Source organism: Bufo bufo, chromosome 3, assembly GCF_905171765.1.
Source record: "Bufo bufo chromosome 3, aBufBuf1.1, whole genome shotgun sequence".
NCBI lineage: Eukaryota > Metazoa > Chordata > Amphibia > Anura > Bufonidae > Bufo > Bufo bufo.
Genome location: NC_053391.1, coordinates 449,666,380 through 449,690,587, shown reverse-complemented (window position 1 = coordinate 449,690,587; position 24,208 = coordinate 449,666,380). Strand labels below are relative to the sequence as shown.

Below are 24,208 nucleotides of genomic sequence, written 5' to 3'. Positions count from 1 at the left end.
ATTACTGATGTCAGATCATGGCAACACTAAGCAAGTTGCAAGTATTTCATTGAAAGCAGTAAAACATAAAAATAATCTAAATGATAACATTATATAAACTTGACATATATATACACTAGTGATATAGTCAGGTCCATAAATATTGGGACATTGCTCTATACACCACCACAATGGATTTGAAATGAAACGAACAAGATGTACTTTAACTGCAGACTGTCAGCTTTAATTTGAGGGTATTTACATCCAAATCAGGTGAACGGTGCAGGAATTACAACAGTTTGCATATGTGCAACCCACTTGTTAAGGGACCAAAAGTAATGGGACAGAATAATAATCATAAATTAAACTTTCACTTTTTAATACTTGGTTGCAAATCCTTTGCAGTCAATTACAGCCTGAAGTCTGGAACGCATAGACATCACCAGATGGTGGGTTTCATCCCTGGTGATGCTCTGCCAGGCATCTACTGCAACTGTCTTCAGTTCCTACTTGTTCTTGGGGCATTTTCCCTTCAGTTTTGTCTTCAGCAAGTGAAATGCATGCTCAATCGGATTCAGGTTAGGTGATTGACTTGGCCATTGCATAATATTCCACTTCTTTCCCTTAAAAAACTCTTTGGTTGCTTTTGCAGTATGCTTTGGGTCATTGTCCATCTGCACTGTGAAGCGCCGTCCAATGAGTTCTGAAGCATTTGCCTGAATATGAGCAGATAATATTGCCCCAAACACTTCAGAATTCATCCTGCTGCTTTTGTCAGCAGTCACATCATCAATAAATACAAGAGAACCAGTCCCATTGGCAGCCATACATGCCCACGCCATGACACTACCACCATGCTTCACTGATGAGGTGGTATGCTTAGGATCATGAGCAGTTCCTTTCCTTCTCCATACTTTTCTATTCCCATCACTCTGGTACAAGTTAATCTTGGTCTCATCTGTCCATAGGATGTTGTTCCAGAACTGTGAAGGCTTTTTTAGATGTCGTTTGGCAAACTCTAATCTGGCCTTCCTGTTTTTGAGGCTCACCAATGGTTTACATCTTGTGGTGAACCCTCTGTATTCACTCTGGTGAAGTCTTCTCTTGATTGTTGACTTTGACACACATACACCTACTTCCTGGAGAGTGTTCTTGATCTGGCCAACTGTTGTGAAGGCTGTTTTCTTCACCAGGGAAAGAATTCTTCGGTCATCCACCACAGTTGTTTTCTGTGGTCTTCCGGGTCTTTTGGTGTTGCTGAGCTCCAAAATGTTCCAAACAGTTGTTTTGGCCACGCCTAATATTTTTGCTATCTCTCTGATGGGTTTGTTTTGTTTTTTCAGCCTAATGATGGCTTGCTTCACTGATAGCGACAGCTCTTTGGATCACATCTTGAGAGTTGACAGCAACAGATTCCAAAGGCAAATAGCACACTTGAAATGAATTCTGGACCTTTTATCTGCTCATTGTAATTGGGATAATGAGGGAATAACACACACCTCGTCATGGAACAGCTGAGAAGCCAATTGTCCCATTACTTTTGGTCCCTTAACAAGTGGGAGGCACATATGCAAACTGTTGTAATTCCTACACCGTTCACCTGATTTGGATGTAAATACCCTCAAATTAAAGCTGACAGTCTGCAGTTAAAGCACATCTTGTTTATTTCATTTCAAATCCATTGTGGTGGTGTATAGAGCCAAAAATTTTGAATTGTGTTGATGTCCCAATATTTATGGACCTGGACCCCGGGGGGCGGGGGGACACACAATCTGGTCTCAGCACCCACTCTTAGTTGCCATGGCAAGCTCGTCATGGCAAGGGTGCTTATCACTGCGGGAGAAGAGACCTTCCCTCAATGTGAAGGGGAGGTGTGTGCAGTACTCAATCACTGCATGGGGTAGAACAGCGGGAGAGCAGCTAAATACAAGAGAATAGGACTTGTAAGTGGTGGTGGTGGCATGTGGTTAAATAGAGGTGTCTTACCTTCAGTCCTGGATGCTCCCCGGGCTCATGCCCCAACTGCCCTTCATGCTATGCCCCTGCCCCTTCATACCTGTTTCTGAAGGGGTATGTTTCACATGCTGGGCAGCAGAGACAGGGAACATCAGAACAGTACAGAAGGGTCTGTCTAGTAGCTGAGCAGCTGTCAATAGAGGCAATGTCTGTCAATCATGCCCACAGCAAGCCCTGGCAGCATCAAAACCCTAGTGCTGCACTGTGCCAGGGAAAAAGTGAAAATTAAATACTGAGCTTTGGTAGTACCCGAGTAATAAGACATGTGTAAGTACTTTTCTTTATGTATTGTATGTTTTTTCATACCACTGGCAGCATTTTTGGTATCTAATAGACTTTACCATACTCCTACTTGCCAACAATCTGAATTTTGAGAGCAGCATCACAAACGGTTTATGTTAACCTGCCTTGTAAGGGACATTACTGGTTAATTCTTAGCCCATTCTCAGATGGAATTGGGACAGTTTTTAAAGTGTAAACGCACTTTTAAAAACATTTGATGTCAAAATGACATAGCAAACATTTTGATCCCTAGGGATCTGATTGCAGGGATCCCGACAACCTAAAAACAAGGTGAAGGACTCAGACAAAGCATTGTTTTCCTTGCTCAACAGAAAGTCTATGAGGCCGTGTCCGGTCCACCTTCAGCAGCACAAACAGCGAGACAATACTCTGTGTGAGTGCTTATCCTTCTTATTTTAGCCATAGGTGGGGGTCTCAGCACTGCCAATGATCACACTGTATTGTAAGTATTGGTATTCTTCCAAATGTCATACGATTCAGAATTTAAAAAGGTAAGGAAGTTTACATTTCGAGTGCTAAAAGTAAACTACTTGTCCTGTCCTAAATGTTTTAAAATGCCTACTGTGAATGGAATTTTTAAAAGTCCCATTCAAAGGAATGTAACATCTAGCAAAAATAGTGAGAGAATAAAAGAACGATTGGAACCTCTGTATCAGCGCTGTCAGCAGGGATGCAGTCCCAGGCAAGGCTACTTTCACACTCGCGTTTTGTGCGGATCCGTCATGGACGAATCCGTTCAGATAATGCAACCGTCTGCATCCGTTCTGAACAGATCAGTTTTTATTAACATAGCCAAGACGGATCTGTCTTGAACACCATTGAAAGTCAATAGAGGACGGATCAGTTTTCTATTGTGCCAGATTGTGTCAGAGAAAACGGATCCGTCCCCATTGACTTACATTGTGTGCCAGGACGGATCCGTTTGGCTCAGTTTAATCAGACGGACACCAAGACGCTCCAAGCAGCGTTTTGGTATCCGTCTCCAAAGCGGAATGGAGGCTGAACGGAGGCAAACTGATGCGTTCTGAGCGGATCCTTTTCCATTCAGAATGCATTAGGGCAAAACTGATCCGTTTGGACCGCTTGTGAGAGCCCTGAATGGATCTCACAAACAGAGAGCCAAAACGTGAGAAGTAGACTAAGTATTGGAAAAAAAACAGATGATGATTTATTTCAGGTTAATGCGGAACGCCCCCTTCATCAGGACAATGATACAAATAACATCGACAATTAGTAATTTTTAAAAGCATTTTTGGCGCGCAGGCCAGAGGGTGGGAGGAACAGTCATGGGCGTGTTTCTACATAATTCAGTATGTTAATGGTCTAATAAAACTGCGGATATTTACATACATAAAGCACATTAGTTTTGTTTTTATTTATACTTTTGTTCGGCGGTATGTGCATAAGTTGAATGTCTAACTCGATCTTGTGTATCGCTCATTCTGTATCAGGCAATACAATTCGCTGTGTGCAGGAGTTCGATAGTTGCTGGACTTGTATCCAGTGCTTGTTTCAAAGGTTACTGTGTTGCGGTAGGCCGTATACAAAGAATCAGAGATCAAAGCTCAATGGCCGTTCTAGTTTACTAGTGGAATTTCACCAGCGGGAATGAGCGGCTCCCTGATGATGGGGCCGGTACCCAGCAGCTTTTACTCCGTGTCGGGGGGAAATTCTATGTGGGGGAAAAAACAGGGTAAGGTTTCCAGACTATGGAGGAATTATGTAAGATTTAATGTATAAATATAGCGGCATCGGTGGCTAAGTGGGATGGACCTACATATGGATGTGGCTGCTAGAGGAGGTGAACTTCGGCGTCAGATATATGGTTATATGTGTCTGTTGTTCTATATAAGGGCAGTGATGTATCACATTTGTTTGTAGCATGTCTCATGTTTGTTGCATTGTTATAAAATATATGCAACTAAAGGATAAGCTAGTTCCAAAGTGGGCTTAATAGATGATGAGAGATTATGGATATTTGGGGTCTAAAATATCGGATATTATGAAACAATTCCAATACACATAACTTTATAGTTATTAATTCATATTAGGCTATCTACAGGATAATAATAAATAATAGATAATAAATATAATACCTTTTTTAGGCCATGGGCAAAAACCCACATCACTTCAACTAGATAAAATAGACCCGAGGGACAAGTATCCCCCTCACCAAAAGACCACTCCACAAATTACCCAATATTTCAAACCCACCCCGGGAAAAAGAAAATCAGAGCACGAGGTAGTAGGGGAGGCAAACAAAAAAAGGAAAATCATTCTAGACACAAAGGCTTTTAAAAAAAAAAAAAAAAAAAAAAAAACAACAACAAGAATCTATATCTACTGTGAAGATTTTCAACCTCTCTACCCATATATTAACAACATCTGAGACCAAATTATTACAAAAAGGGCTCTCTTTTTGTCCGTACAACACTATTAATCCATTTGAGCTATTTTTGGATATGCAAAAATTCAGGAGGAACCTGACTATTAAGAGACATTTTAAACTAAAAAACACCAAAAACCCTCACGACAATAAAACTGATAACAGAACCTCCAATGAATCACCTACATACAAACACCAAGAAGTCCGCCCGAAATCCAGTTTCTTTCCTCTTCAAAATCAGGGACATCTTATACCAACCTTTTTTGATTGGATATCCACGGACCTAAAAAAAAGATTACCTCTAAATCTGTATCCCTCAACCAAAAAGAGAACCTAACCAAATACGAAAAAAATGCCCTCAAAAAACGTAAAAATAATAAGGAACTACCGTATTTTTCGCCACCCATAAGACGCACTTTTTTCCCCCCAAAGTGGAAGCGCTTCTGTAGTACCGGAGGACCGAGAAGCGGTGAAGGCTCTGTACTCACCGCTTCCTGGTCCTCGGCTCGGCTATCGGCTGTGCAGGGTTGAGCACAGTGTGAGGGCGCTCTGTGACCTCACACTGTGCGCCGCAATACACAGCCGACAGCAGGATTAAGAGGATTGCGATGGTGAGGAGCGGTGGCGTCCAGGAGCAGGAGAGGCCGACAGCAGGATGAAGAGGATTGCGATGGTGAGGAGCGGTGGCGTCCAGGAGCAGGAGAGGTAAGCAAGTTTTTTTTATTTTATTTGCACTGGGGGCTGATGGCTGACATATAGGTGTTGATATATGGGGCTGATGGCTGACATATAGGTGTTGATATATGGGGCTGATGGCTGACATATAGGGGCTGCTGGCTGACATATGGGGGCTGATAGAGGGCTGACATATGGGGGCTGATAGATGGCTGACATATGGGGGCTGATAGATGGCTGAAGGTTGGGGGGTTGATCTGAGGCATTGGGGGTCCGACCTGAGGTCTGATTGACATTGGGGTCTGATTGGGGCTGTAAGCTGAGGTCTGATTAACTTTGGGGGTCTGATTGTGGTCTGAACTGAGGTGTAATGGAAAATATTTTTTTCTTATTGTTCTCCTCTAAAACCTAGGTGCATCTTATGGGCCGATGCATCTTATAGGGCTAAAATACGGTAATTATCCGCCCGGCATATAAGGGAGGTGGAGTGGTCCTCCAGAATTATGAAGACTACGAAAAAGAGGCCCAAAACATCCTTAATGATACAACATATTACCAAAAAATCTCTGTGTGCAGGAATTACCCAGTATCCACGATTCCAGCCAATTTGTGAACTAAGAGATATTTCATGGAAAGATACATACGCCCTACTTACTATGGACGTAACGTCCTTATATTCAAATATACAATGTATAAGAACTACCCTGAAAAAGTACATTAAATTAAAACCGCCTCAAGTGGAATTCATTTTAGAAGGCTCCTGGCTTGCCTTCTGCTCTGCTGCATAGTTCTTAAAGAAAAAAAATGAAGCTGAAGCTGGCAACAGTCTATAAACTAGAGCCATGTCCCAGCGGCCATCTTTAATTATTTTGCAGACAAGACGAGAGGTGCTGTAGGCAGTTTCATACATCCATCCTCTCAGGTGTCTACATTGCACACATTGGCCACATCACTCATAGTTAAGCAGCAATCTAACGATATATGAGCTTCTGCTTGGAGGATCCTGTAATGAAAAACAATAGGGAAAAAATAGGGGGTTTTGGTCAGGCACAGTGGGGGAGATTTATCAAACTGGTGTAAAGTAGAACTTTAGCAACCAATCAGACCTTTAACATGGGCCAATGATTGGGGCAATTATCAGGAACTAGTGTTCCTAGGAGCAATTGTTCCCGATAATTGCCCTGTGTAAACGTGCCACTTATCACCGAATGACTGAGCAAACGCTTGTTCATCGGTGATTGCATCATTCCTGCGGTACATTAAATCATCCTTTACCGGCAATCAGGAATCTACTACCAGCAAACAGTGATACTATATGGGGACGAGCGATTGCAATAGATCAATTATAGTGAGCAAATGGTTAATTCCCGATAACTGCCGGTTCAGTTGGTCCGTGTAAAAAGGCCTTCCTTCCCCCTTAGCTTTAAAAAGCTATTTATCTTCTAATTAGCACCTTACAAATGCAATAGTTTCTTTTAAAAGTGCCCATATAGAAATATCACTTAAAACCACAAATGAAAGCAACTGTGGGTGGAAAAGGAACTAACATTACGCAGCAGCAAAAAGGAACTTTTACATCTTACTTTAGTAACTGCTCTGTACTGCACTGAATTTCCTAAGAAACTAACACTTTGTAAAATACTGTAAATGACCACTTAAAGGGGTTCTCTGGGAGTAGATAAAACGAATTACCAAAACGGTCACTAACAAACTTTGCATTAAAGTGGTTGTGCAGTGAAAGAATCCTGATGACCTAGCCCAAGGATAGGTTCACACGTATCAGATCAGTGGAGGTCCGATTCCCAGCACCCCCGACAATCAGCTGTCTGAAGGGGGTCAAGGCACTCATGGGAGCACTGCTTTCTCTTCAAAGTTGACCTTTGTAGAGGCAGTGCCGTTTGAATACAACTGCTTGTGCCCGTGAATTACACTGCACCGCCGCTATTAAGGGGAAGACATGCAGGTAAATTTTACAGGAGCGCTGCAACCCCTTCAAAGAGGCAATCGGCTGAGAGTTGGACCCCCGCCTATCTGGTACTGTTCACCTGTCCTGAGGATAGCTCATCAATATTAAGCCACTGCACAGCCCCATTAATCAATAGTAGAGATGAATATAAGATACTGAAGGATAACCAGTTTCACTTTCCTCCCTTGTGAAATTTAAAGGGGTTGTCCAGGCTGCAGATATTGATGGCCCTATCTTCAAACATCTCCATACACTGTGAAGTGGCTATGACAGGGTACTGTAGATCAGCTCCCATTCAAGTGAACAGGAGCTGAGCTTCAGGATGCTGGGGTCGGAAACTACACAGTGTATGGAGCCTTCTGTGTCTGTCCGTACAACGATATACTTTTGCCTAAAACAGCTAAGTGATGAGCAGAGGTCGCAATAACACCTGCACAAGCGTCATAGACGCATGTTCAGGCGATTCTACTCCCTGTAAAATGTCTAAGGCATACCAATACGCCTTAGGGTCCATTCACACTTCCGTGTGTGTTTTGCGGATCCGCAAAACACGGACACCAGCAATGTGGGTTTTGCATTTTGTAGACCGCACATCGCCGGCACTAATAGAATATGCCTATTCTTGTCCGCGGATTGCGGACAAGAATAGGGCATGTTCTATTTTTCTCTGGAACGGAATTGCGGATCGGAAGTGCGGGTCCGCATTCGTGCGGCCCCATAGAAATGAATGGGTCCGCAATTCCATTCTGCAAAATACGAAACGGAATTGCGGATGTGTGAATTGAGCCTTAGACTTTTCCCTCACATTCATCAGCGCAGTGAGCGCTGTAAACTGCACAGGTGTGTGATGTATGTGGTGCAGTGTGTGTGAGATGTATGTGGTGCAGTGTGTGTGATGTATGTGGTGCAGTGTGTGTGTGTGATGTATGTGGTGCAGTGTGTGTGATGTATGTGGTGCAGTGTGTGAGATGTATGTGGTGCAGTGTGTGTGTGTGTGATGTATGTGTTGCAGTGTGTGTGTGATGTATGTGGTGCAGTGTGTGTGATGTATGTGGTGCAGTGTGTGTGTGTGATGTATGTGGTGCAGTGTGTGTGATGTATGTGGTGCAGTGTGTGTGATGTATGTGGTGCAGTGTGTGTGATGTATGTGGTGCAGTGTGTGTGTGATGTATGTGGTGCAGTGTGTGTGATGTATGTGGTGCAGTGTGTGTGTGTGTGATGTATGTGGTGCAGTGTGTGTGATGTATGTGGTGCAGTGTGTGTGATGTATGTGGTGCAGTGTGTATGTGGTGCAGTGTGTGAGATGTATGTGGTGCAGTGTGTGTGTGTGTGTGTGATGTATGTGGTGCAGTGTGTGTGATGTATGTGGTGCAGTGTGTGTGATGTATGTGGTGCAGTGTGTGTGATGTATGTGGTGCAGTGTGTGTGATGTATGTGGTGCAGTGTGTATGTGGTGCAGTGTGTGAGATGTATGTGGTGCAGTGTGTGTGTGTGTGATGTATGTGGTGCAGTGTGTGTGATGTATGTGGTGCAGTGTGTGTGATCTATGTGGTGCAGTGTGTGAGATGTATGTGGTGCAGTGTGTGAGATGTATGTGGTGCAGTGTGTGTGTGTGTGTGTGATGTATGTGTTGCAGTGTGTGTGTGATGTATGTGGTGCAGTGTGTGTGATGTATGTGGTGCAGTGTGTGTGTGTGATGTATGTGGTGCAGTGTGTGTGATGTATGTGGTGCAGTGTGTGTGATGTATGTGGTGCAGTGTGTGTGATGTATGTGGTGCAGTGTGTGTGTGATGTATGTGGTGCAGTGTGTGATGTATGTGGTGCAGTGTGTGTGTGATGTATGTGGTGCAGTGTGTGTGTGATGTATGTGGTGCAGTGTGTGTGTGATGTATGTGGTGCAGTGTGTGTGATGTATGTGGTGCAGTGTGTGTGTGTGTGTGTGTGATGTATGTGGTGCAGTGTGTGTGTGATGTATGTGGTGCAGTGTGTGTGTGTGATGTATGTGGTGCAGTGTGTGTGTGATGTATGTGGTGCAGTGTGTGTGATGTATGTGGTGCAGTGTGTGTGATGTATGTGGTGCAGTGTGTGTGATGTATGTGGTGCAGTGTGTGTGTGATGTATGTGGTGCAGTGTGTGTGTGATGTATGTGGTGCAGTGTGTGTGTGATGTATGTGGTGCAGTGTGTGTGTGTGTGATGTATGTGGTGCAGTGTGTGTGTGATGTATGTGGTGCAGTGTGTGTGATCTATGTGGTGCAGTGTGTGTGTGATCTATGTGGTGCAGTGTGTGTGTGATCTATGTGGTGCAGTGTGTGTGATCTATGTGGTGCAGTGTGTGTGTGATCTATGTGGTGCAGTGTGTGTGATGTATGTGGTGTAGTGTGTGTGATGTATGTGGTGCAGTGTGTGTGATCTATGTGGCGCAGTGTGTGTGTGATCTATGTGGTGCAGTGTGTGTGATGTATGTGGTGTAGTGTGTGTGATCTATGTGGCGCAGTGTGTGTGTGATCTATGTGGTGCAGTGTGTGTGTGATCTATGTGGTGCAGTGTGTGTGATCTATGTGGTGCAGTGTTGAGTGCCAAGTGATAAAGTACAGGGAAGATCCGCCATATTGGACTGGCTATAATTGGCTATAATTGCCTGCTGTTATTTAGATCAGTAATGGTCCCTCACATAAATACTCCCCTCTCAGGCTACTTTCACACTAGCGGCAGGACGGATCCGATAGGCTGTTCACCCTGTCGGATCCGTCCTGCCGCTATTTTGCCGTGCCGCCGGACTGCCGATCCGTCCCCATTGACTATAATGGGGGCGGGGGCGGAGCTCCGGCGCAGCATGGCAGTGTGCAGTGAGAGGCCGCTGGACTAAAAGTACTGCATGTCCAACTTTTTAGTCCGGCGGGCTCTCACCGCGCACTGCCGTGCTGCGCCGGCCCCATCCCCATTACAGTCAATGGGGACGGAGCGGCAATCCGGCCGCACGGCGAAATAGCGGCAGGACGGATCCGACAGGGTGAACCGGAACTGCCTGACGGATCACACTGCCGCAAGTGTGAAAGTAGCCTTAGGCCCTGTTCACGCCACCGCTATTTATTTCTGTTGTTCTGCTCAGTTACATGAGCAGAACGACGAAAATAACGGAAGTGCTGGATCGGGCACGTAAGGGTGGGTTACTGTCATACGTTCAACATACACAAATTCATACACCGTATACATTAACAGACGCCTCAGACAGATGCCATACTGTGGCATCCATCACCATGGAGATCCATTGTAAAAAAACAAAACAAAAAAAGTATACTTTTTTTTGCAGAACTCTGCAGGATGGGAAAGCGTAGTGTACCACGTTTTTCCATTATTCAAAGTCAATAAAAAAAAAAAAGTAGGGCAACGTATACTTTTTTTTTTTTTTTTTTTAGGAAATCTATGGTGACGGATGCGACAGTATGGCATCTGAGGCATCTTTTTACATATATACGATTTTATTTTTTTTGTACATTAAATGTATGACAAAAACGTGATGTGAACCCGGCCTAACTGACAGGGAAGAAGCTGAACAGACTCCGCCGACTATGAAGGAGTCCATTCCGTTTCTCTCTTTTTACCAGACAGAAAAAGTGCTGCATACAAGGTTTTTTGTCTGGTCTTTCAACAGATCCTGCAACAGAGGCTCCAAACGCAGATGTGAGCGAGTGCAGACCTATGTATTATGTATTTGAATTACCGCAACTTTCGTACTCCTGCCTGGATAAAAGTACTCCTCAAAAATGGTCACAGGAGTAATTGTACTCTTCCGGAAAAAATGTAGTGCGACCTCTGGTGATGGGGGTCTTGGGTGCTGAACAGTGATGGTCAGTTCGCAGTGTTCGCCAACTAACACATGCGGGCTGCCATCTTGACTCACCTGTCCGGCGATGCATAGGTAAGCCCTTACCTGTGCCTGTGCCGGGAGTCGGTCTGAAATCAAATGCGGTCACCGGGAGCAGGCAGTTCCGAGAACAGCCACCGGGGGCCTTCATTGGGCTGTTGATTTCAGACCGGCTCCCGGCAGAGGCACAGGTAAGGGCTTACCTGTGCATCGCCGGACGGGTGAGTCAAGATGGCAGCCCGCATGTGTTTGTTGGCGAACACTGCGAACTGACCATCACCGATTTGATATTGATGACCTATCCTATAAGTACCCTGTGAAACCCTTTAACAAATAAATTTTAGGGTGAATTCACATGTTGCGGGGAAATGGTTTTCTCTCAATCTAGAAGACTGCCACATGTGAATCCACCCAATGCAGGCTGTCATCTTGTTTCCTCACTCTTAGGCTTTATGCACACAACCTTATGTATTTTGAGGTCTACAAATCACAGATCCGCAAAATACAGATGACGGCCGTGTTGCATCCGTTTTTGTTTTTTTTGTGGACCCATTGACTTCAATGGGTCCGTGGTCTGCATTTTGCGGCCAAGTATAGGACATGTTCCTATCTTTTTGCAGAACCGAGATACAGATGCAGATAGCACACGGATCAGACGTGCGCTTTCCGCATTCATACGTCAGTTCCGCACAAAGCGAGAACATGTCCACAAAATACACAAAACTGATACAATTGTGCACATGAGGACTTAGTGCGCCGGACACAACCACAAAACTGATTTGATAGGACTACATCTGCTTCATCAGGACCGGCAATGGCAGTAATCAAAGGTTTCCGTACACCGTCACATGGATTGTGCAGGTGAAACAATGGCAAACAACAAGGGCGACAGTAGAAACTCTCCTCACAATCCTACAGCATGCAAAATATATACAAAAACTATCATGCACTGAATGCCCCATTTGTTTATTCAAATTGCTTATCTCCGTGCAAACCAGCCGGTACATTAACTGGAAAGCCGGAGAGTACGGCCTAGACATGGCCATGGTGCAGCGGATACTGTGTGGCCATTCAATCTACAGTGGTATTCAGCAAAGGGTGGGTTCACACCACGTTTTATGCCCCCGTTTGACGTATATATGTTACAAAAAAAAAAAGACACAAAAACACAGCAGACCTTGTATTCTGCACAGTACGGTAAAAAAACAAAACAAAAAAGTACACTTTTTTTTAAACGGTAAAAAAAAGTATACTTTTTTTTACAATGGAACTCTATGGTGAACACATGCCAGTCTATGGCATCAGTCTGAGGCATCCGTTTAACATATACGTTTTTCATATGCGTTAAAAGGATGGGAAAACGTGATGTGAACCCACCCTAACTCACTACAAACCGGATGTTTCTTCACTGTTCATTGTGAGGCCGCATTGTAACCGGACCGTTGACAATAAGCAGTGAGAAAACAGCCTGCAATGAGTTAGTGGTAAGACCGAGCGGTTCAAGCCGCGTTTCAGTCAGCCGCGTGGCCGTACCCTTCTATAAGCTCCTAGTAAACACATACCATGGCGCCCCTATATTTCAATGCTCTGTGCCGCGTTGCATTCTGGGAGTGTGAGTTTTTTTATTTACAAGGTATTACTCTACTGTGATTTTGCATAGGCTGTGACACTATATGTACAGACCCTGAACAAGCAGGGATTTCTGGGAGATTTTGGTTCAACAGTTTGCAGATATGGGAATGTAGCAGGTTTGCAAGCAACTTTGTACAGTTCTACATTTTAATAATGTAATAATAATAATAAATAACCCCTTTAACATCTTTCCTGCCTCTGACTAGATGGCATTTAACCCCTTTGGGACACCGCCTTATTTCACCTTAAGGACCAGGCCATTTTTTGCAAATCTGACCAGTGTCACTTTAAGTGCTGATAACTTTAAAACGCTTTGACTTATCCAGGCCATTCTGAGATAGTTTTTTTGTCACATATTGTACTTCATGACACTGGTAAAATGAAGTCCAAAAAATTCATTTTTATTTATAAAAAAATACCAAATTTACCAAAAATTTGTAAAAAAATTGCAAATTTCTAAGTTTCAATTTCTCTACTTCTATAATACATAGTAATACCTCCAAAAATAGTTATTACTTTACATTCCCCATATGTCTACTTCATGTTTGGATCATTTTGGGAATGATATTTTATTTTTTGGGGATGTTACAAGGCTTAGAAGTTTAAAAGGAAATCTTTAAATTTTTCTGAAATTTTCAAAAACCCAATTTTTAGGGACCAGTTTTAATCCATTTTTCCCAGTAACAAAGCAAGGGTTAACAGCCAAACAAAACTCAATATTTATGGCCCTGATTCTGTAGTTTACAGAAACACCCCATATGTGGTCGTAAACAGCTGTACGGGCACACGGCAGGGCGCAGAAGGAAAGGAATGCCATATGGTTTTTGGAAGGCAGATTTTGCTGGACTTGTTTTTTTGACACCATGTCCCATTTGAAGCCCCCCTGATGCACCCCTAGAGTAGAAACTCCAAAAAAGTGGCCCCATTTTAGAAACTACGGGATAGGGTGGCAGTATTGTTGGTACTAGTTTAGGGTACATATGGTTTTTGGTTGCTCTATATTACACTTTTTGTGAGGCAAGATAACAAGAAATAGCTGTTTTGGCACCGTTTTTATTTTTTGTTATTTACAACATTCATCTAAGGGGTTAGGTCATGTGATATTTTTATAGAGCCGGTCGATACGGACGCGGCGATACCTAATATGTATACTTTATTTATTTATGTAAGTTTTACACAATAACAGCTTTTTAAAAAAAAAAAAAAAAAGATGTTTTAGTGTCTCCATATTCTGAGCCATAGTTTTTTTATTTTTTGGGCGATTGTCTCAGGTAGGGGCTCATTTTTTGCGGGATGAGGTGACAGTTAGATTGGTACTATTTCGGTGGGCAGACGCCTTTTTGATCGCTTGCTGTTGTACTTTTTGTGTTGTAAGGTGACCAAAAAATGGTTTATTTAGCACAGTTTTTATTTTTTATGGTGTTCATCTGAGGGGTTAGGTCATGTGATATGTTTATAGAGCCGGTCGATACGGACGTGGCGATACCTAATATGTATACTTTTTTTTTCCCCTATCTTTTACCATTTTTTTTTTACTTTATTTGGGGAAAATGACGTTTTTGTTTATTTTTACTTGAAACTTTTAATTTTTTGGGGGGAAACTTTATTTTTTCACTTTATTTTTTGTCCCACTTTGGGACTTGAACTTTTGGGGGTATATTCCTTTACAATGCATTCCAATATTTCTGTATTGGAATGCATTGGCTATATGAGTAATACTGTGTGTATTACTCATACAGCTTCCGGGGCCTGTGAGATCCAGGGGGCTGGATCTCACAGGCTCTTCACCGGAAGGCAGCGCAGATGCCTCAGGAAGGCATCGCGCTGCCTTCCATGCCATTGGGTCCCCCCCACAGCCCCATGGGGAACCAATGGCACTGCTGCCGCCGCCGCCCGCACCATACGAAGCCGCAAACCGCAGGTCTGAATTGACCTGCGGTTTGCGGCGATCGCCGACACGGGGGGGTCACGTGAACCCCCCCCCCACCCCCGTGCATTTAGCCGAGGTGCCTGCTCAATGATTTGAGCAGGCACCTTGTTCTAATAACCGCCCACAGGGTACCGGTACGTCATGTGTCCTTAAAGACTCGGGAAACATGTCGTACCGGTACGTCATGTGTCCGTAAGGGGTTAAACAGATCAACCCTATTAAAGGGGCATCCCTATCACAGGCATTTCTGGCACATCCAAAGGTTATGTATGTACACAGCCAAGTCAGATTATTATGACCACTTCCTACTTTCGATGTCGGCAGCGTGTAGCTCATGAAGAAAGTCACGTGTTGCGAGCTGGCTTGGTGGACATCTAAGGTGTGTAATAGGCTGTCTGCACACATATCCCTCGTTGCCATCATGGGGCAAAGGGGAGATTTTTCAAAATTATAAAAAGGGATAATTGTTAGATTTTGGGACATGGGTGGGAACAATTCTGAAACTGCAGAGTTTGTGAACTGTTTGTGTGCTGCTCTAATGAAAGTGTATCCTATGGCACCATTGTGAATAAGCAATGTGGAAACTGCGGAGCCCCACGTGCCACCGATGTGAGAAGGGGCGCAAGGCTGGACCAACACGCTATGTTGAAGCAGCTCAATGCCAAAATAAAGCAGGGGTCTACCAGATGTGTCTAAAATAGTAGTCCAGTGAACCCTACTGTGTGGGGATCTGAGGCAGACGGATGGTCGCTGCACCTCTGTTAAAATCAATAGAAAAGGCTTCAATTTTTGCAACAGTATAAGAACTGGACCTCTGCTGGTTAGAAAAGGGTTTCCTTATTTGATGAGTCATATTTTCTGCTTCATTGAACGGGGGAACGTTGGTGTGTCAGACGAGAAACATCAGAGTACAAACACCCTGCAACCATTTCTGGAAGAACACAAGCTGGTAGTGGCATCATTATGGTCTGGGGAATGTTTTTGTGGAATTTTCTGGACCTACTCATTCATGTGGAAGGTACTCTCAATTGATTTGGGTATAAATCCATCATTGCAGATCATGTACAACCATACATGCTGATTGTCTTCCCTAGGGCGAATGAGATCTTCCAGCAAGACAATGTGACATGTCACATGGTTAGAAATGTCCGACACTGGTTGGAAGAGCATGGCCAAGACTTCCAAGTACTGCCCTGGCCCCCAATTCCCCAGACTTGAACCCAATTGAGCATCTGTGGCACCACCTTGTTCGTCATGTTCACTCTATGGATCCTCACCCATGCACCCTCCGGCAGCTGTGGGATGCACTGCAGTCAGCATGGCTCCAGACATCGGTGACAACCTACCAGGACCTTATTGGGTCACTTCCAGCCCGTCTAGCTGTTGTCCCTGCAGCACACGGTCGATATTAGCTGGTGGTCATAATAATGTGACTGGACTGTGTGTGTGTAAACTAGGCTACTGCTCTGGTACATATAATGGCTGTATCTGTATTATATCACGTATGATATACATACATCACCCATGTACAAAACATAGGTCATCACTTTCTTACAGGCGGCTGGGAAACAGTGGAACAGGCAGGCGTTGCGCTCATACAGTAGCACTGTAGTGCATACTACCTTGAAAATAGACTTGAATGGGTCTGCGATCCACGAGATATGGCAAAAGATAGGACATGTCCTATCTTTTGTGGAGTAGAGGAAAAGGGAAGGAAGCTGTTCCGTGCCTCCACACCACAAAAGACAGGACATGTCCTATCTTTTGCCGTATCTTCGGAACACAGACCCATTCAAGTCAATGGTTTGCAGTCCGCAACACGGGCACGACGGCCATATGGTCGTGTGAATAGGACCTAACTTATCATCATCAAGTGTGACCACCTCTATAAAAGCAGAGGTTTTGGCAGTTTGCTGGTCTAAAGCATTCATGTGGGTGTCAACACAATGCCAAGGAAGAATGACGTCAGCAATGATCTTAGAGAAGAATTTGCTGCTGTCCATCAATCTGGGAACGGTTATAAGGCCATTTCCAATTTGAAGCCAATCATTCTACAGTGAATAAGATTATTCACAAGTAGAAAACATTCAAGACAGATGACAATCTATCCAGAAACGGACGTCCCAGAAAATTCCAACCAAGGTCAGACCGTGCAATGCTCAGAGAAACTGCAAAAAAAAAACAAGAGGTACCTCTAAGACTCTACAGACCTCAGTTAGAATCATTAATGTTCAAGTTCTTGGCAGTACAATTAGAAGAAAACTGAAAAAGCATGGCTTGTTCAGAAGGGTTGCCTGGAGAAGGCCTCTTCTTTCTAAGGCCTCAAGTACACAACCGTGTTTTGTTGTCCGCAAAACACAGATACCAGCCATGAGCTTCTTAATAAATTTGGACATATTCAGGCAGTCCGTGCTGTAGACTTTTCAAATCAGTTTCTGGCATAAATGATCGCAAATCCAGTGGGCCACAGGAGGCCACGCACCTCCTGCTAAGCCCCTCACACTTTTCCACTTTTAAAAACGAAGAGACAAGTTGCAAATAATTGTGCGTGCCATAATCTGTCCCTCAATGTTCTTTGGACGGATGTGACCACAGTACAGATCTTTGACCACAATGCACAGCACCACGTTTGGTTAAACAGCACACAAACCCCATATTGATGGTAAAGCATGGTGGAGGAGGGGTGATGATTTGGGCCTGTTTTGCACCTTGCAGTCATTGATTCGTCCAGGAACTCCTCTGTTTACCAAAGTATTCTAGAGTGAAATGTGAGGCCATCTATCCAACAGCTAAAGCTTGGCCGAAACTGGGTTATGTTACAGGACATTACTCTGAAGAACATCAGCAAATATACAACACAATGGCTGGAAAAAAAAAAGAATCAAGGTGCTGCGATGGCCCAGTCAAAGTTCCTCAGCCCAAATTAAATGCTGTGCCAGGACTTTAAAAGGGTTTTCCAAGATTTTTTAACTAATGACCTATCATCTGGATAGACAATGTGTTATATAGAGCAGCACAACAGTACCTTCGTATGGAACTTTAGGAATGCATCAGGCCATCCAAGGCTCCAGATCCTTGGGGGTCAACACGACAATATTCAAAATGAAGGTGATGGCAGCATCTCCAATCCAACGAGGTTTATTGACAAGTGGTGCATGAGACAGTACAAAAGGTCCAAAAACAGCAACGTTTCGGCTACATAGTTTGAAAAAGGCTGCCATCACCTTCTTTTTGAATACTAATATCTGGATAGATCATCAGTATTTGATTGGAGGAGGTCCGACACCTGGGATCCCCGTCGATGAGCTGTTTGGAGAGGGCAGCGGCGCTCCTGCAGCTTACTAAGCACAGAGCCGTACATTGTATAGTGGCTGTGCTTGGTATTGCGCTCAGCCCCATTCAGTTGAATGGGACTGAGCTGCTCCGAGGCCACGTGACACATCAGCGTTTCGTCACTCAGTCTAGGAAAAGGCTGCCTTCTCAAACAGCTGATTGACAGAGGTCACGGGTGTCGGACTCCCACCAATTAGATACTGATGACCTATCCTGAGGACAGGTCATCAGTAGAAAAATCTCGGAAAACCCTTTTAAGGAAGCTGTGCACAAACAAATGCCCACAAACCTGGATGTATCGAAGCAAGAAAGAAGAGTGGGCCAAAGTTCCTCCAGAAAAATGTAAGAGACTAATAAAGTCCTACAGAAAACCATTCTATTGCTGCTAAAGGTGGTTCTACAAGCTATTCATTCATAGGGTGTACTTAGTTTTCACACATGTATAATAAATAGCTCATCACCTCCTTACATACATCATCCATATATACAGGACAGTATAATACACAGCTCATCGCCTCATTACATACATCATCCATATACAGGGCAGTATAATACACAGCTCATCGCCTCATTACATACATCATCCATATACAGGGCAGTATAATACATAGCTCATCAGCTCCTTACATGCATCATCCATATATACAGGGCAGTATAATACATAGCTCATCACCTCCTTCTATACATCATACATATACAGGGCATCGCCTCCTCTCATACATCATACATATACAGGGCAGTATAATACATAGCTCATCACCTCCTTCTATAGATCATCCATATATACAGGGCAGTATAATAAACAGCTCATCACCTCCTTAGATACATCATCCACATATAAGACAGTATAATACATAGCTCATCACCTCCTTACATAAATCATACATATACAGGGCATCACCTCCTTACATACATCATACATATACAGGACAGTATAATACATAGCTCATCACCTCCTTACATACAGTCAGGTCCATAAATATTGGGACATCGACACAATTCTAACATTTTTGGCTCTATACACCACCGCAATGGATTTGAAATGAAACGAACAAGATGTGCTTTAACTGCAGACTGTCAGCTTTAATTTGAGAGTATTTACATCCAAATCAGGTGAACGGTGTAGGAATTACAACAGTTTGCATATCTGCCTCCCACTTGTTAAGGGACCAAAAGTAATGGGACAGAATAATAATCATAAATCAAACTTTCACTTTTTAATACTTGGTTACAAATCCTTTGCAGTCAATTACAGCCTGAAGTCTGAAACACATAGACATTACCAGACGCTGGGTTTCATCCCTGGTGATGCTCTGCCAGGCCTCTACTGCAACTGTCTTCAGTTCCTGCTTGTTCTTGGGGCATTTTCCCTTCAGTTTTGTCTTCAGCAAGTGAAATGCATGCTCAATCGAATTCAGGTCAGGTGATTGACTTGGCCATTGCATAACATTCCACTTCTTTCCCTTAAAAAACTCTTTGGTTGCTTTTGCAGTATGCTTTGGGTCATTGTCCATCTGCACTGTGAAGGGCCGTCCAATGAGTTCTGAATTATTTGGCTGAATATGAGCAGATAATATTGCCCGAAACACTTCAGAATTCATCATGCTGCTTTTGTCAGCAGTCACATCATCAATAAATACAAGAGAACCAGTCCCATTGTGTAATGACCGGCGTCACGCAAAGGGAGGGAAATGGGAAGGCCCTGTCCAAGGGAGAGGTAAAGGTGGTGACCCCTGACTCACCTTGCGGCTGGCACCTGACTGCCCTGACATCCCTAGACAGGTTCCTCACCCGTACGCCGATCACGTGCCTAAACCCTGGCTTTCCCTAAGATGAGCCCTATGTAGTGAACGGGGCGGTGGGATCACTAGTCCGCACCACTGACACTAAGAGGAAAACACCAAGGAGAGGACAGACAAACATATAATCCCAGGTGGGCGACAACAGCAGACCACCAAGGCCCAACAGGGATCCGGAGGGTAACGTTCTGGAACAACAACCAGGGAACACAGCTACACAGCTCCAGTGGGTCAGTATAGAAGTCCAGGCAGGAAGCTCTATATCTGGCAACCAGAGAAGTGGGAGATGGGAATATAAGGAGGTTGGGAGTGCTGGACAAGAAACAGCTGAGGAGAAGGAGCTACGGATCCCTGAGTGAGCCAAAAAGGGTTGCAAGGCAAACCTAGAAAGCTACCATAAAGAAACAGCACTATCTTTCTACATAGAGCGCGCAGCCACCCGCTACGACTTCCTGACCCCGGGTATAACGGAGTCAGGCATGGCTCTTGACACCCTCGTGACACATTGGCAGCCATACATGCCCACGCCATGACACTACCACCACCATGCTTCACTGATGAGGTGGTATGCTTAGGATCATGAGCAGTTCCTTTCCTTCTCCATACTCTTCTCTTCCCATCACTCTGGTTCAAGTTGATCTTGGTCTCATCAGTCGATAGGATGTTGTTCCAGAACTGTGAAGGCTTTTTTAGATGTCGTTTGGCAAACTCTCTAATCTGGCCTTCCTGTTTTTGAGGCTCACCAATGGTTTACATCTTGTGGTGAACCCTCTGTATTCACTCTGGTGAAGTCTTCTCTTGACTGTTGACTTTGACACACATACACCTACCTCCTGGAGAGTGTTCTTGATCTGGCCAACTGTTGTGAAGGGTGTTTTCTTCACCAGGGAAAGAATTCTTCGGTCATCCACCACAGTTGTTTTCCGTGGTCTTCCGGGTCTTTTGGTGTTGCTGAGCTCATTGGTGCGTTCCTTCTTTTTAAGAATGTTCCAAACAGTTGTTTTGGCCAGGCCTAATGTTTTTGCTATCTCTCTGATGGGTTTGTTTTGTTTTTTCAGCCCAATGATGGCTTGCTTCACTGATAGTGACAGCTCTTTGGATCTCATCTTGAGAGTTGACAGCAACAGATTCCAAATGCAAATAGCACACTTGAAATAAACTCTGGACCTTTTATCTGCTCATTGTAATTGGGATAATGAGGGAATAACACACACCTGGCCATGGAACAGCTGAGAAGCCAATTGTCCCATTACTTTTGGTCCCTTAACAAGTGGGTTGCACATATGCAAACTGTTGTAATTCCTACACCGTTCACCTGATTTGGATGTAAATACCCTCAAATTAAAGCTGACAGTCTGCAGTTAAAGCACATCTTGTTAGTTTCAATTCAAATCCATTGTGGTGATGCATAGAGCCAAAAATGTTAGACTTGTGTTGATGTCCCAATATTTATGGAACTGACTGTACATCATACATATACCGGGCAGTATAATACATAGCTCATCACCTCCTTCTATACATCATACATATATACAGGGCAGTATAATACACAGCTCATCAGCTCCTTACATACATCATCCATATATATAGGACAGTATAATACATAGCTCATCACCTCCTTACATACATCATACATATACAGGGCAGTATAATAAACAGCTCATCACCTCCTTACATACATTATCCACATATAGGACAGTATAATACATAGGTCATCACCTCTTTAGATACATCATCCACATATAGGACAGTATAATACATAGCTCATCACCTCCTTACATAAATCATACATATACAGGGCATCACCTCCTTACATACATCATACATATACAGGGCAGTATAATACACAGCTCATCACCTCCTTACATACATCATCCATATACAGGGCAGTATAATACACAGCTCATCGCCTCATTACATACATCATACATATACAGGGCAGTATAATACATAGCTCATTACCTCCTTAGATACATCATCCATATACAGGACAGTATAATACATAGCTCATCAGCTCCTTACATACATCACACATATATACAGGGCAGTATAATACATAGCTCATCAGCTCCTTACATGCATCATCCATATATACAGGGCAGTATAATACACAGCTCATCACCTCCTTACATACATCATACATATACAGGGCAGGATAATACACAGCTCATCACCTCCTTACATACATCATACATATACAGGGCATCACCTCCTTACATACATCATCCATATACAGGACAGTATAATACATAGATCATCACCTCCTTCTATACATCATACATATATACAGGGCAGTATAATACACAGCTCATCAGCTCCTTACATACATCATCCATATATATAGGACAGTATAATACATAGCTCATCACCTCCTTACATACATCATACATATACAGGGCAGTATAATAAACAGCTCATCACCTCCTTACATACATTATCCACATATAGGACAGTATAATACATAGGTCATCACCTCTTTAGATACATCATCCACATATAGGACAGTATAATACATAGCTCATCACCTCCTTACATAAATCATACATATACAGGGCATCACCTCCTTACATACATCATACATATACAGGGCAGTATAATACACAGCTCATCACCTCCTTACATACATCATCCATATACAGGGCAGTATAATACACAGCTCATCGCCTCATTACATACATCATACATATACAGGGCAGTATAATACATAGCTCATTACCTCCTTAGATACATCATCCATATACAGGACAGTATAATACATAGCTCATCAGCTCCTTACATACATCACACATATATACAGGGCAGTATAATACATAGCTCATCAGCTCCTTACATGCATCATCCATATATACAGGGCAGTATAATACACAGCTCATCACCTCCTTACATACATCATACATATACAGGGCAGGATAATACACAGCTCATCACCTCCTTACATACATCATACATATACAGGGCATCACCTCCTTACATACATCATCCATATACAGGACAGTATAATACATAGATCATCACCTCCTTCTATACATCATCCATATACAGGGCAGTATAATAAACAGCTCATTAGCTCCTTACATACATCATACATATACAGGGCAGTATAATACACAGCTCATCACCTCCTTACATACATCATCCATATACAGGGCATCACCTCCTTCTATACATCATCCATATACAGGGCAGTATATTATATGGACGCACTTCCCATAGGGGCTGACTATTTCAGACCTATCCTGGCTGTTGCAGCCGAATCAATGGAATGAAACAGAAAAGCCGGAGAGTATGAACGGGCCCATGACAGTCTCCGTGCGGTTCAGGCCCCGCTATCTGCATCACTGTGCGTATTACAGAGCACACATCCCGCCTGTCACTCACTACACATACACTATACCCACAGTGACAGCCGTGCACCGCTCCTATGACTGCTGCCGCTTCCCGGCAGGTGCCCTGTGTGTGCCGGGGTACCTACCTACATGCGGGGTGCCGGCAGGTGGGCAGCTGCGGGGGAGATCGGGGAGTCTTGCAGCAGGGAAGAAGCAGCCACTCCTTGCAGGTTGATGATGCGTTCTTCTCAGCAGCATTACAGCCCCAGCACAGATTCCTGCCCCGCCCCCCGGCGTCACTGGCCCCGCCTCCGGAGCGGAGCTGCCGCTGTCTGGGGACTGTGCGTGGTTTGTGTATTGAGGTCAGAGCTGTTCTTGTCACCAGGGTGTACCGCCTACCGCTGAGCCTAGGGGGCGCTCACACCATACATTACGTGCTTCACCGTGATAAATATCAGCCTGTGTCCCGACAAAATGTGGCCCTGGGCAAAAGTACAAGTGGGGCCCCAAATTCTGAAGTATTGCACTATTCCGAAAAATATATGATGGTTGCTAGGAGATGTAGATTGTTTTTCTTCAGGTTTTTTTTCACGCCCCTTAAAAACTCATCACAACTGATTGCATCCATATGACAGTTCAGGCATTATGGGACGTGTGATACTAGTGATCTTTATTTTTATTGTATTCTTGTTTATTATATTTTGAAAAAAAACTTTCTGTTTTTTAGTGTCCCATAGACTGCAATAATTTACCATTGTAGCCTATGGGAGATTCACCACGGGGGTCATTTATTAATGCTGGCGTTTTAGACACCGACCTTAATATCTCCTATATCTGGCCGTGGATCTTTTACAGTTATGCAAAGACGCCGGTCTCTACATAATTTCGGCGAATCCACTGCTGCTTCTAAATGTAAGACAGCCTCCCCACTATTTTAGACCTGGCGTGATCGGGGAAAAGTCACAGATTGCGGCGCAAACGACCTTTGCGACGCAAT

The 24,208-nt window shown here is 43.8% G+C and overlaps 1 protein-coding gene across 8 annotated transcripts in view; it reads right to left on the bottom strand.

The window, feature by feature from the left end:
* INPP4A (inositol polyphosphate-4-phosphatase type I A) overlaps positions 1–23,486 on the bottom strand; it is a 169,900-nt gene extending 146,414 nt beyond the window's left edge. For 6 of the 8 annotated variants that reach the window (XM_040425107.1, XM_040425112.1, XM_040425114.1 and 3 more), the window contains exons 1-2: positions 23,358–23,486; positions 23,260–23,262 (exon numbers count right to left, since the gene is read on the bottom strand). The gene's annotated coding sequence lies outside the window, so the exon portion shown is untranslated. The remainder of the gene's footprint in view (positions 1–23,259; positions 23,263–23,357) is intronic. The other 2 variants (XM_040425110.1, XM_040425108.1) reach the window with 2 other exon arrangements.
* Between the last annotated feature and the right edge of the window lie 722 nt (positions 23,487–24,208).